Below are 11,849 nucleotides of genomic sequence, written 5' to 3'. Positions count from 1 at the left end.
AGTGTGAGGTCTGGTGTCTAGGCTTCTCAGCCGCTGTGGGGACGCTGCTGTCGCCGCAGGCGGGAGTCCACGGATGCAGGGGGCTGGGTGACAGCTTGGCGGGCCTCTGGCCAACGACCCGGTGACTGTTTTGTGTTTCACAGTTTAGAACCCAGCCCTGTTTGCAAGGGCTGCCACCCCCCACCCCCGCCTCCAGGGGCCTCCCCAGTCCCCGCACTGTCCCCTTAACATGCTGGCAACGTCCTGTCATTCACACGGGGAACCAGACACAGCAACGCAGCCAAGTCCCCATGAGGGGTCCCGACGGCGTGGCCCTGCCCTCGCTGGGAAGCCACCGGGACCCATCCCCGAGCAGTATGTGGCGGGGCTACTTGGTGAATAGTGGCAAAAAGGACTCGGGTCAAATACGGTCACGCCAGCGTCGACACCGGGGCCCGTTGTCTCACGCAGCAGCTCCTTCCTCACAGAGCCTCCCTGGTCCGGGGAGGGGGAGCCTGTGCGCAGAGGCCCACGGGGGACCGGGGGACCGCGGGGACGGGCCAGCCCGGGTGGCACTGGGCGGCCTTGGCGCTTGCGGACTGGCTGTCGGGCCACCGAGGCCGCCCCCCAGAAGGTCACGGGCCAAAGCCGACCGCTGTCCCAGGGGGCCGTAGATCCAGAGGCAAGGCCCCGTCTCTTGAGCTTTTTCGGGCTGATTCCAGAGAAGAGGGGTTGGCATCAGGCTCTCCTGTGGCCCGAGCGTGTCCCCAGGTCCCCGACGCCGAGTGTCTGGAGTCCCCCTCCCGCAGCCTGTGAACGCCGGTTGCAGCGTGGAGGGAGCGCAGAGGTCCGCGGACTGTGACCCCCGCCGCCCCCCCAAGCCCAGCTGGTGGCTTTCCTGGTTCAGGAAAATAAAAATGTGTCCTCACCGCGGGGCGTGGTCCAGAGTATTTGAAACATCGTTGCCAGGTCCAAGTTGTTCTCTCCCCGGCTCGGGGATCCCCGGAGGGGGGCTTTCGGTCCTGGACCCCCCCCCCCGCACCCCAGGGCCCAGGGGCTGTGCCCCTCGCAGGGGCAGGGGCCTCTCCTGTCTGCAGGCCGGACACGGCCCAGCGGATGCTGAGTGTGTGACACGCCAGACAGCGCCAGGTGGGACCCGCTGGGGGATTAGGCCCGGTCCTGGCATCCACGTCAGCCCCCTCTCTAATGGCATTTTCTCGTTTGAGGTGTGTAACTGTGTCATCCAGACGAACCCACAGGAGACGAGCCTGCGGGACAGCACGTCGGGGTCACTCTCGCAGACGCTCCTCCCTTTTCTGTGTGAGGCATTTCCACTCCGGGAAACGTCCCAAGGAGCTGCTGCACAGCCCCCCCCCCCCCCGAACCTGGAGTCCCCGTGCAAGTCCTCGGGCGGGGGGGGGGGGGGGACACGGAAGCAGCAGGTTCAATGACTGACCACGCCCCCCTTCTCCTCCTGCAATGGTTGTCACCTCTGCCGGCAGGCGGGCGGGCGGGAGCCTTCGGGAGGGAGGCGTCAGTGGTCGTGCAGGTCCAGTGTTTGAAGTCGAGCTTTATTTATTTACTTTTTTAAAGATTCATTTATTCATGAGAGACACAGAGAGAGGCAGAGACACAGGCGGAGGGAGAAGCAGGCTCCCTGCGGGGACCCGATTCGGGACTCGATCTCGGGACCCGGAGTCACGGCCTGGGCCGAAGGCAGCCCCCCAACCGCTGAGCCCCCAGGCGTCCCTAAGTCAAGGTTTAAAGACTCGTTGGTCATGGGTGTGAGGCTCTTCGTTCCTGGGAGCCAACCTCCTGAAGGGCCTACGTAGACCGCGACGGGCTGGGAGCCGCCTCCACACGTCGGCACCTGCCCTGGGAGCAGGCCTCTGGCCTGGCGCTCCGCGGGGGCCCGGCTCGCGAGCTCTACGGAGGGGCACACGGACGCTACTTGTCCTCTTCCGAGGAAAACAATCCACAATTATTTCTTAGAAGATTGTATTTATGCATGAGAGGCCCAGAGAGAGAGGGGGGCAGGCTCCGTGCGGGGAGCAGATGCGGGACTCGATCCCGGGACCCCGGGTCACGGCCTGGGCCCAACCCCTGAGCCCCCGGCGTCCCTAACCCACACTTGCTAGAGAAGAACGGGCACCTGTGCGTCAGGCCAGCCGGCCGGAGGGCGGAGGAGCGGCCCAGGGTTGGGGGACAAGCCTTGCAGGACTCGCCCTGCAGACGACGGCTGTCCGCTCCACCGGCCGCAAGGGAGGGGACAGGGGTCCTCAGGCCGGCGGAGGCACGACCCGGAGGCTGAGGCAGCGCAGTGGGGCGGCGGGAGCTGCGCTCCGGGACAACGCGGGACAGACGCGGGCTGCGACCCGAGGAGCGGCCCGGGAGGCGGCGCCTCAGCGACCTCAGGCCTGGCAGTGTCCCCACCCGGCCCAGCCCGCAGCCCGCCCTCTGCCGCCCCGCGGAGGTCACTCGCGGCCACTTGCACCTCGCCTCCCTCCCGTCCCTATGCCCCCACGGTGACCAGGCTCATCTCCAAGACGCCCGGGGAACTTCTACGGCTTGCGATGATAGAAGATTAAAAAAAAAAAAAAGTGAACGCCAGCAGGTTTCGAAGTCACGTCTTCATTTTATTGTAATGGTTACGCTGGTTCGTGACTGTAGCGTGTACGTAGAACAAACCCCGATCTGTGTTTCTGTCTTACTTGCATGATAATTCATTAATTTGCCCTTGGAGCCAATATCAGCTCCCTTCCCTCCTTTTTTTTTTTTTCTTTTTTTAGATTTTCTTTATTTTTCATGAGAGACACACAGAGAGAGGCAGAGACCCACGCAGAGGGAGAAGCAGGCTCCCTGCAGGGAGCCCCATGTGAGACTCGATCCCGGGACCCCGGGGTCACGCCCCGAGGGGAAGGCAGATGCTCCACCACTGAGCCCCCCAGGGCCCCCCCCCCCTTCACTCTGGCTTTTTATTCGTCTCTCAAATTCTCTTCTCCAACTTCAGCCGCATCAGGATCCCCACGGGGTGTGTTCAGGCACAGGAGACGGCCCCTCCCCGCCGCAGTTTCGGATTCCCTGGGTTTGGGATGGGGCCCGGGACTCTGCGTCTCTCCCAGGTTCCCAGGTGATACCGATGTTGCCCGTCCCGGGACTACCCTCTGAGCACCCGGGCTGCGGACTGTGCTCCGGAAAATGTGATCCGCAGATGGGAGGTATTAGCATCATTTGGGATCTTGTTAAAATGCATGTTCTTCAGGCCCAGCCCCAAACCTTCTCAATCTGGATCTGCATTTTAACAAGATCTGCAGAGGACTCCCATGCACATTAAAATGCGAGCAGCATTAATGCGGAGGCTAGACCCCTAGATAGCACCAGGGTCTCTGGGGATCGGACCGGGATGAAGCTCTCCGGGTGGCCCTAAGGTGCAGACGAGACTGAGAACCATCAATGAGCAGCGTCTTCTGTTCTCGCCCTATCCTGCTGCCCCTGCCCGCCCTCGCCCGGCCTTCCCCTCCACTTACCCCAGGATAAAGGCAGAGATGCGAGGATGCTAATAAAGGTGGGGGTGGGTGCTGGTCCCCCCCCCCGGAAGCCTGTGCTGTTGCGCGGCCCGCAGGCCCTGGACCTCTGCCCGCGGTGCCCGGCCCCCGCTGCTGCCGCCCTTCCACCTGCAGGCCGGGGGGGGGGGGGGGCAGCATGTCCCCGCCACCCCGGGCTCCGCCAGGTCTCCGGCCCCGGCAAGCACGTCCTGTTTTCCTTGTACCTGCTTTGGTGCCTTGCCCCTCGGGCCCCCAGGATAGGCCCGCTCAGCTCTCCATGGCCCCGAGGCCTTGACCTCACATCGCGGGGCTCTGTGGGCAGCTCGGGAGCAGCTGGCCCTGCCCCGGGCCGGGGGCGCTGCAGACACCCCAACAGGGCCCCTCGCGGGGCAGGCCTGGCCTCCCGGCTCCCAGCGCCTCCAGGCCTGGGTCCCTAACACTCAGAGGCTCACTGCGCACAGGGGAGTGGAGGACTTACGAGGAGGACGCTGGCGCCCCGGGTAAGACGCGGGCCGTGGGCAGCGGAGGGGACTTGGCGGCGACCACGGGGAGTCCATCCTGATTGCTGCGCCTCCACCGAGGCCGTCACTGTGTCGCCGCAAGCTCCCGGAGGGAGCCCCGACAGTCGGCGGACGCTCAGACACCCGCAGCCCCACGCGAGCCCCACGTACAGCTCGGTTTCCCTTTTCCCGCGCGGCCTACTTCTCCCCGGAACACTCCACCTGCACCCCCGGAGGGAGGCTCGGCTGTGAAGTGGGGCCCACGGTAAAGGTGTGGGAGTCCGCAGCCAGACGTGCCCGACCCTACCGAGCCTCGGGGGCCGCCGAAGGGCTCCCTGAAATGCAGACTCTGGGTCCCCTCCCGGAGACCTGATTGGGGGCCGGTGGGAACCTGAGAACCAGCATTTTGGGCCAGTCCAGGGGGTGGTGCTGCTGCTGGTGTCCAGCATCATACCTTGCGGAGCGCTGACCCGAGTGACAGGAACAGGTGACCCCCTCAAGGGGAAAGCTTATGGAGATCAGTGGGGATGCTACCTATGGTCCCAGCCCGGACCACGAGGTCCCCGAACCAGGCCCCCGCCGCAGCAACGGGAAAGCGACGGATGGGCTCCAACGCCAAAGAGGAGAGTTTTGGTTTTTTTTTAATATATTTTTTAAAGATTTATTTATTCATTTATGATAGACCGAGAGAGAGAGAGAGAGAGAGAGAGAGGCAGAGACACAGGCAAAGGGAGAAGCAGAGGGAGAAGCAGGCTCCATGCCGGGAGCCCGATGCGGGACCCGATCCAGGGACTCCAGGATCACGGCCTGGGCCAAAGGCAGGCGCTAAACCACTGAGCCACCCAGGGATCCCCTAAAGAGGAGAGTCTGAGGAGAATCCGAGGCCTCAGGGTCGCGGATGACACGAAGGGAACGAAGTAGGGCTGTCACGTAAGATACAGGGCTCCCAGTTCAAGTCTGAATTTTGGATGAACAACAACAGGATTTGGGTTTTGTTTGTTTCTGGTAGAAGTTTGATAAGTCTACGGTCGAAGTACTCACACTAAAGACCCATTCGTCACTTCTCTGGGATTCAGATTTAACCGGACACTGTGCTTTGTTAAATCTGGTAACGGGTGACAGGCCACTGGACCGTGGCAAAAGGGAGGAACCTTGAGAGACTTCAACAAAGCGTCGGGGCCAGATCCCGAAAACGGTCAGGTGCAGGGGGATCGGGTGCCGGAGAGCGGGGTTCGGGGGGGGGGGTCAGCCCGGGGCCTCCGTGGGCAGGGTCCCCAGAGGCCAGCCTGTCCTGCCGCCTCATCCCCAAGCTCCCTGCGGTGGGCCAGCACCTGCCACCTCCGTGCTATTTGTAACCCGCGCTGAGGGGGTTTTGAATCACAAACCCGAAGGCCTGAGCGTCTGCGTCAGAACCTCCTGGGACGTGCTGCGTAACGATGATGTGTTGAGCCGAATAGATTTCACTTGTGTGTGGCCTGCTCCTGGGGGTTGACTCGGACAGAGACAATTTTGCACGGCTTTATTTACTTTTCTTTTCTGCAAGGACTGGATGAAATCAAATCATCAAGGGACCAGTTCATTCACCATGGGGGGGGGGGTCCTCATTCTGAAAAAACGTGCCTGTGTGTGACCACTGAGCCCGCCGAGGATCATGAAGGAGTATTTTAATGGGTGCCGAGCACCCAGCGCACTGCCTGGCACACGGGTCTTGATGGAGGTCCCCGTGTGTGCGGAGGACACTTCACATTTCGGGCAAGGAGAGGGGCCCATTTCTTCAACACCTCGGCGCCCCGCAGCGTGACAGCAGATTGTCGGGTTATACACTTGCGCATCACACACACAAGCACGCCACGGACCGGGTTCGCACAGGCGGGCCGGGGCGGCCGTCAGCCCGGCTGAGCTGGCCTTGCGGTCCTCGTTCGCTTCCTACGAGCTCTCAGGCCTCAGAAGGCGTCTTTCCCGGCCACGATGTGCGGCGGCCTCGGTCTGCGTGTGGCCGCGGAAGCGATGCGGTCGGCTCCAGGGACTTTCCTTCCAAAATCAAAGTCCTGTGCCGGTTCCAGGCTTTTCGAGAATATTTCCAAGGCGTCCACACACTCTGCTCTTCTGGGAAAGTCCGGGCTTACTGCCTGTCGCACTGAGAACAACCGGGGAAGATTGTTCTTTGTTTTTTTCCAACAGTCATTGCAACTGCTTTTTGGATCCGCCTGTTCTCAGAGAAGCGAAGGCGGACCGGCCGGAGGGGATGGGCCGCCCCCAACGGCAGCCGGGCGGGCGTGGGGCTTTGACATTCCAGGGGAGCCCTCGCAGGCATCTGTCTCATCCACAGGGTGCGGGGCGACGCGCGCTGACAGGACAGCTGGGTGGCAGGTGCGGCACTGGTCTCTAGTTCTTCGGTTTCAATTCGTCACTCTTAGCAATGGCCCATCTTCACAGGAGCCCTCGGGTGGAAAAACCCGGCTGCAAAAGCCCGGCATCTCCACGGCAGCCTGTGGCTTGACTACAGTGTCACTTTCGCAAATAAACTACTGGAAAACAGCGACTTTTATAGTGGTTTTTGGTTTGAGGAAGCCACAAATTTGGCCACTAGGCATGAAACTAAAGTGAGACCTAGGAAGTCCTCCAGGACTTGCTAAGTTAACCTGGAACCCTGACTAACCTTCGAGGTTATTCTAAACACCGTGTTCCCCCGGTGGAGGACCTTACCCTGTAACTTCGAGAGAGCCCCGGGTCAGCATCTCCGAGCCTCTGCACGAAGACCCGGGATCTCCACCTCCACGTCGCGGGGAAACCCCACGCCAACGTGCAGAGAGCGACTTACTGTCTGTGGGGCTTCATGGTCAGAGGCTCAAGTGCAAACAGAGGGAAACGGCTTCTGTTCACGATTTATGCTGCTCTGTCTCTGCCTGTTGTGCGCGTATTTTTCCCGACGTCTCTGTTCTGCCTACGGTCCTGTGGACTCTTCCCGGGATGAAGCCTGAGGGGCACGGATGTAAGCATCACGTGTATAAGCATCAGGAAACATAACCTGGAACACGGACCGAACAGAGGTCGAGTCCTGCAGCTTTGTGGATGTGACTCAATGCAACACGTGACCTGAATTTCATGATGCGCACATATGTGAAAGCGGATTCAGAAATCACCGAAAATAGCCGAGAGAATGTTTTAGGATGCCTTTTGTCAGTGTTTAGCAGGTGAAGCTCTAAGTCACATCCGGGCTGCTTAATCCCGGAAGGCCCCCTGGCCTACAGGCTCCTAACCTGCTGGTCACTGACTATGCGCCTGGAAACGGCCATGGTCTGAACTCACACATGTTGTGTGTCTCCAAGAAGACAGTATTAAAAACGCAGAGTTTCAGTCCTACGTGGTTCCTGCAGCAGGCACAATGGAGGAGTTGAGGGCATTTGGGGCATGACATTTACTATCATTGATCTAATGACCAGGATTTGAGTCATCAAATTCTTGGGAGGAAAAAAAATGTTGAGGATGTAGGGAGGGAGAGGGGAGGAAAATAACTTTATAAAATGCAACAAAGTGTCTGACTCTAATACAGGACAGTGTGTTTTAAGTATATTGTTAAAAATCTGTAATGGCTGTTTATCTGGTGTGAGAGACTGTGCTCTCGCCTAAGGAGGATTTTGGTGTAGATTTTGTCTTCATCAACGGGATGTAAAGAAAGAAACTACTTTTACTGTTAAACGTGGCTTTTACTCTTGCCCCCCACGTGTTGCTGTTGCTGTGTCCCTTTGTTGTGCCCACACCCTGGCTGGCCCATCAGCTTTTTAGCAGATGCATGGTAAGCACTAACTTCCAGGCCCGAAAGAACCTGAATCCACAGACACTGATAATTGATTTGTCTGGTTTTCCCTGTTTTTTTTTTTCCTCATGACCAACACCTATTAAAAGAACCTAAGTCCACAGACACTGATAATTGATTTGTCTGGTTTTCCCTGATTTCTTTTTTTTTTTTTCCATTACCAACATCTATGGCATCATCTTGATTTATGTACATAACCAGGAAAACTGGTCTTATTGCAAAAATAAGTTTTGTGGTTTATCTAGGAATAATACAGAAAATATTGCCTTTAGGTAAGGACATTTTCAACAGTTTATTTCAACCTAATAAAATGTGAATTTTATTTGAAAAACATAAAAGGGACACCTGGGTGGCTCAGTGGTTGAGCGTCTGCCTTGGGCTCAGGGTGTGATCCCGGGGTCCTGGGATCGAGTCCCACATCGGGCTCCCCTCAGGGAGCCTGCTTCTCCCTCTGCCTGTGTCTCTGCCTCTCTCTGTGTCTCTCATGAATAAAAAAATTTTTTTAAATGAAAAAAAACAAAAACAAAAAAAAGAAACATTGCAGAGTAAAGGTCTGGATGATTTAGATCCCTTTAGCTGAGGTATGTGTGACACACACGCCAACTAAGAACTGACAACTTTCCGTCATATGAGTGATGATGTAAATCTGAGTTATGTTACGTTAAAGTTGTCAAGGACATCGTATGTATTGTTTTCTGAGTATGCAAATACCGGCTTCATTTCCTCTTCCTTCCCAAGGCACATTAAACTAAAGAATCCTCAAATCTGAACATACTCTTTATTTAAATAAATTTGTATCCAAAAAGAACATAAGGCAATTTACAAAAATGCCCAAAATAAGATAAAAATTAAGTTAATGGGGAAAGTAGGAAATAAATACAAATGAGGGTAGATAAAATAAGATTATACCAGGGAGAAAGTGAGGACACAAAACTCATTCCCGGTGTCTGGTTAGGAAGGTTACATGATTCACGGCAGACAAGAGAATTTATCCTGTGAGTGCTCCAAGATGACATCTTGTGAGCCAGAAAACTGTCTTCAACAGAAATCTACAGAAAACAGTCCTCAGCTTCACGGGACTTTTTCTTATAGTGCCCATGAGAAAAATCACTCCACACTTGGAAAATGATAAAATGGGGATTAATTGTCACAATTTATTTTATTTTATTTTTTAATATTTTTTTTCTTTATTTATTTATGATAGTCATACACACAGAGAGAGAGAGGCAGAGACACAGGCAGAGGGAGAAGCAGGCTCCATGCACCGAGAGCCCGACGTGGGATTCGATCCCTGGTCTCCAGGATCACGCCCTGGGCCGGAGGCAGACACCCAACCACTGAGCCACCCGGCGTTCCTGGTTTTTGTTTTTTAATTAATAAATAGCACCTACCTGATGGAAGCGGTGACAAGTTAGAGCCCTGTGGGTGAGCAGTTACCTTGAAGAAACTGATAAAGGATTAGGATTTTATAGCCCAGTGGAAAAGGTGCTACTGACGAAAATCAACCAGGAATACTGTATTGAGGGGCTTCGGGACAAGCCACCCCAGACTGTGCTACTCTGGCACGTGGATTATTGTGAGCTCAACATAATCAGGGCCTGGCAATCTCAGAAAAAGCTTTTTACCTCCTAAAAAAAGTAGAAAGGGGGCCCATATCAGGAAGAGAGCTACTATCTGAGAAAGCTTTTTCATCTGAGCGACTGGCCTGCCTGGCAGGGCAAACATTTGCTTACCAAACATTGGCTCCTCTTGTCTTCCTGTGAATTGTCTTCCTCTCCTTTGCAGCCTCTGTACTTTTCCTTAGCTCAGGATGATATGTAAGTCTCAATTTCCTGGCTGGCTTCGAGTCTCATTATCTTTGTGGGGCTCCCTTATACACATGATTAAAATTGTTTGGTGTTCTCTCGTTAATCCGACTTTTACTACAGGGGTGAGTCGGTTCTCAGCCAAGAACCTAGAAGGGTAGAGGAAAATTGTTTTTCCTCTCTCCCGGTATTAGTCATTCTACTTAGAGTCTCTTCCTCTCTGAGTATTTAAATCTTCCGTCCTCAAATACATGCTGAACTAGGTCTCAACACTGGAGTTTCTCTTCTGAGCCAGATGCAGGGGGAGTGAATTGAGGTGTATCACTCCATCATTCCTATCGCCCGTGGCTGCTTTCACGACACACGACAGAGACTGAAGATAGTTCCCAAAGCCTAAAGTATTTACTCTGTGGGCCTTTAGAAAAGTACGTCAGCCCCAAGCTAAATAAAACTTTGGTATCGCTGCCTTAACCAGCATGCAAATCTTGCTTTTTGACATCAGCTAATGGTAGACGATGTGATACCAAAAAGCACTTGGCACAAGCAATTCTACGGGGGGCCAAAATACTAGTGCTAGACGCCAGGGGCTCACAATCTCCAGTGGCTGGCCCCAGGAATCAGGGTTTAACATAGCTTCCGGGTGCCTTTCACGCAGGTGCAAGTTTGAGACCCGGGGGAGCCCTCTGGTCCTGGCCAGTGGTCCTGTCCGGCTTCTGGTTCAGACCTATGGAGGTCCAAAGTGGGGCCCAGGAGTCTGCATTTCTAACAAGCTCCCGAGGGACGCTGATGTTGGTGGTCCTAGGGCCTCAGTTTCCTTGTCTGTAAAACGGGGGACAAAAATCTGCACCATAGAATTGCTGGGAATATTAAATGAAGTAGCGTACATTTTATACCCTGCTCCCACCTTTCGAGCTATACTGCTTGGGCAAGTTACTCAGGTCTTGGGCTTGCCGGTCCTTCCCACCTCGTGGGAGCACAGACATTCCCAGGGTTCCTGGACATTGTGATTGTGTAGCACGTTAATCTACGTGGCACCAACTTAATTTTTTCCGAGGACACCATTTGGGACAATATGCGGTAAGCCTGCGAAGTCATCTCTCTTCGGCAGCATGGCCCTCCATAACAAAGCAAACGTTCCGTGAAGGGCATCTGGATTTTGTTTCAGGCTTCTCGTTGCTTCCTTGGGGTGTCAGTGCTGCCAGGAACTGCCGTCTGAAAATTGTTTAGGAAACCTCCATTTCTGGATTCTGGGTGCTGGTTACAGTTACATCGTTGCTTGAAACGACCAAGTTTGGGCCGATCCTACCCACAAGGGGGCATGGCCAGCAGCAGCCCCGTCAGTCCTGTGGCCACTTATCTTCAGGCCCACAGAAGACAGTCGCTGGTCGCGACGTGCCTTCCCCACAGGAGAGCAGCACGGGCTCTAAGGCGTGTTCTCTTCTACAAGTCGGGCACGGGGCCTCTGCCGACACCTCTGTAATTACGAGTCCAGGAGAGATACCACGTCCGTCCGTCCGACCAGCTCCATGGCACCTGTTTTGTTGTCAGAAGATTCTGCCCAGATAAACACACTGCTAGGACTAATCTTCCAACAGAGGACTGAGGATAAAAGGAGAACTTTCAGGTTTTCTTCTTTTTTTTTTTAATATTTTACTTATTTATTCCTGAGAGAGGCAGAGACACAGGCAGAGGGAGAAGCAGGCGATCCCGAGACCCTGGGGTCACGCCCAGAGCTGAAGGCAGACACTCAAACACTGAGCCACCCCGCTGTCCCAGTTTCAGGTTTTCAATAGAGAATAAGCAAATGAAAGACAAAGCAGGGAAGGACAGTAATTAGTGGTATTTAGCCTATTCTTTGCTAAAGGCACAGGGCTACTTGGGATCATTTGACCTTCAAGAACGTTTGTGATAAACCAATTACCACTGTACTTCCCTCCCTCCTTCCCTTCCTGTCTTCTCTCGTCCCTCTGAATAATTCAGTCAAAAAGCCATTTTACAGCCTCACCCCTCCTCTCTCTCCTTCCTTCCCTTGGAGGCCAAAGAGGTTGTGGACACAGCAGCAACAGCGGTGGGGCAGTCAAAGAGGCAACCTATGTGCTAGGGAAATTAGATTAAGAGGATTGGGGGCAAGGGAGCAGGAAGGGAAAAGGACAAAAAGCTATTTTGAGAATAATGGGAGCCAGGTTTCTTGCTATTCGAAAAG

Source organism: Nyctereutes procyonoides, unplaced genomic scaffold (genome assembly GCF_905146905.1).
Source record: "Nyctereutes procyonoides isolate TBG_1078 unplaced genomic scaffold, NYPRO_anot_genome, whole genome shotgun sequence".
NCBI lineage: Eukaryota > Metazoa > Chordata > Mammalia > Carnivora > Canidae > Nyctereutes > Nyctereutes procyonoides.
The sequence above is the reverse complement of the archived record's forward strand: the minus strand, read 5'-3'. Positions refer to the sequence as shown.